Raw genomic sequence first — 3238 nt, 5'->3', positions numbered from 1 at the left:
CTTTCTTGATGGTTATTCTGGTTTCTCTCAAATACCTGTGTCAAAAGAGGATCAAGAAAAGATCACTTTCACTTGCCCTTTTGGTACCTTTGCTTATAGACGCATGCCTTTTGGTTTATGTAATGCACATGCTACCTTTCAAAGATGTATGACAGCGATATTCTCTGACTTTTGTGAAAAGATTGTTGAGGTAGTCATGGATGATTTTTTTGTATATGGAACTTCTTTTGATGATTGCTTAAGCAACCTTGATCGAGTTTTGCAGAGATGTGAAGAAACTAATCCTGTCTTGAATTGGGAGAAGTGCCACTTTATGGTTAATGAAGGTATTGTCTTGGGGCATAAAATTTCTGAAAGAGGTATTGAATTTGATAAAGCTAAAGTGGATGCAATTGAAAAGATGTTGTGTCCTAAAGACATTAAAGGTATAAGAAGTTTCCTTGGTCATGCCGGGTTTTATAGGAGGTTTATTAAAGACTTCTCAAAAATTTCCAGGCCTCTGACTAATCTCTTACAAAAAGATGTTCCTTTTTTCTTTGATGATGATTGTGTAGAAGCATTTGAAATAATTAAGAAAGCTTTGATTTCTGCACCTATTGTTCAGCCTCCTGATTGGAATTTACCCTTTGAAATTATGTGTGATGCTAGTGATTATGCTGTAGGTGCTGTTCTAGGACAAAGAGTTGATAATAAGTTAAATGTTATCCAATATTCTAGTAAAACTCTAGACAGTGCCCAGAGAAATTATGCTACTACTAAAAAAGAATTTGTAGCAGTTGTATTTGCTTGTGATAAGTTCAGACCTTATATTGTTGATTCTAAAGTAACTGTTCACACTGATCATGCTGCTATTAAATACCTTATGGAAAAGAAAGATGCTAAACCTAGACTTATTAGATGGGTTCTCATACTACAAGAATTTGATTTGCATATTATTGATAGAAAGGGAGCTGATAACCCCGTTGCAGACAACTTTTCTAGGTTAGAGAATGTTCTTGATGACCCACTACCTATTGATGATAGCTTTCTTGATGAACAATTAGCTGCCATAAATGCTTATCATACTGCTCCATGTTATGCTGATTATGCTAATTACATTGTTGCTAAATTTATACCACCTAGTTTCACATACCAATAAAAGGAAAAAAATTCTATGATTTAAGACATTTCTTCTGGGATGACCCACACCTTTATAAAGAAGGAGTAGATGATATTATTAGACGTTGTGTACCTGAGCATGAACAGGAACACATCCTACGCAAGTGTCACTCCAAGGCTTATGGAGGACACCATGTTGGAGATAGAATTGCACATAAGGTATTGCAATCCGGTTGTTATTGGCCTATTCTCTTCAAGGATGTCCGCAAGTTTGTCTTGTCTTGTGATGAATGTCAAAGAATTGGTAATATTAGTAGACGTCAAGAAATGCCTATGAATTATTCACTTGTGATTGAACCATTTGATGTTTGGGGCTTTGATTATATGGGACCGTTTCCTTCATCTAATGGGTATACACATATTTTAGTTGTTGTTGATTACGTTACTAAGTGGGTAGAAGCTATGCCAACTAGTAGTGCTGATCATAACACCTCTATTAAGATGCTTAAAGAAGTTATTTTTCCGAGGTTTGGAGTCCCTAGATATTTAATAACTGATGGTGGTTCACATTTTATTCATGGTGCTTTCCGTAAAATGCTTGCTAAGTATGATGTTAATCATAGAATTGCATCTCCTTATCACCCATAGTCTAGTGGTCAAGTAGAATTGAGTAATAGAGAACTCAAATTAATTTTGCAAAAGACTGTTAATAGATCTAGAAAGAATTGGTCCAAGAAACTTGATGATGCATTATGGGCCTATAGAACTGCATATAAAAATCCTATGGGCATGTCTCCATATAAAATGGTTTATGGAAAAGCATGTCACTTACCTCTCAAACTAGAACATAAGGCATATTGGGCCATTAAAGAGCTCAACTATCACTTCAAACTTGCCGGTGAGAAGAGACTATTTGACATTAGCTCACTTGATGAATGGAGAACCCAGGCCTATGAGAATGCCAAACTGTTTAAAGAAAAGGTTAAAAGATGGCATGACAAAAGGATACAAAAACGTGAGTTTAATCTAGGTGATTATGTATTGTTATACAACTCTCGTTTAAGATTTTTTGCAAGAAAACTCCTCTCTAAATGGGAACGTCCTTACGGTATCGAGGAGGTCTATCGTTCTGGTGCCATAAAAATCAACAACTTCGAAGGCACAAATCCGAGGGTGGTGAATGGTCAAAGAATCAAACATTATATCTCAGGTAATCCTATATATGTTGAAACTGATGTTATTGAAACCGTAACCCCGGGGAGTATATAAGAGACACCTTCCAATAAGTTTCAGCCCCTGAAAAGGAAGAGGTATGTGGTATAGTAAGTAAACCGACTCTAAAAAAGTTCTAATAGCGATTTTTCTCCGTTTTGGAATAATTAAGAAAATAGGAAAATAAGAAGCAGTCCGGAAAGGACATGAGGCGTCCACGAGGGTGGAGGGCGTGCCCTACACCCCTGGGCGCGCCCCCTGCCTTGTGGGCACCTCGTGTGCCCTCCAGACTCTGTTTTCTTGCATGATACTTCTTTTGGTCGGTAAAAATTGATTATATAATCTCCCGAAGGTTTTGACCACCGTACCACGCAAATATATCTTGTCCTTGTTTCTAGCTGTTTTTGGACAGATGTAGATCACCATGACGTCTTCAAGCGCCCCAAGGACAAGTTTTTCGAGAGGGTCATCAACCCCTACCTCGCGGAGGTGCCGCAACACCCTCAAACCATTGAGTTGCGTGAGGGGGTGCTGCACATTCGTGATGTTGAGGGATCAAGGAGGGCCGGAAGTGTGGAGGCAAGACTCGAAGCAATGGAGAAACAAGTTTTCAAGTGCCAGGGGATGGTGGAACGTGGACTTGATGCCAACAACATGATGATCGCGGAGTTCGCCAATAAGCACAAGTTGGATGACAAGGACATTGGGGAGACCATCTTCAAGCTTCATGAGAAAATCGAGCACCTCCAAGCCTAGATCTATGACCTGCAGAACCAAAACTATGAGTATGAATATAGATTCAAGAGGATGAGTTTGGCTGCAGATTCGAGGATCCCGGAGACTCGAGCATCCTTCTATGATGGTGAGCCTATGCCTTGGAAGATGGATGACAAGCCTACATCATCAACAACTCCATCATCACTACCAC

This window comes from Triticum dicoccoides, chromosome 1A (genome assembly GCF_002162155.2).
Source record: "Triticum dicoccoides isolate Atlit2015 ecotype Zavitan chromosome 1A, WEW_v2.0, whole genome shotgun sequence".
Classification (NCBI taxonomy): Eukaryota; Viridiplantae; Streptophyta; class Magnoliopsida; order Poales; family Poaceae; genus Triticum; species Triticum dicoccoides.
Note: the sequence above shows the minus strand (reverse complement) of the source record.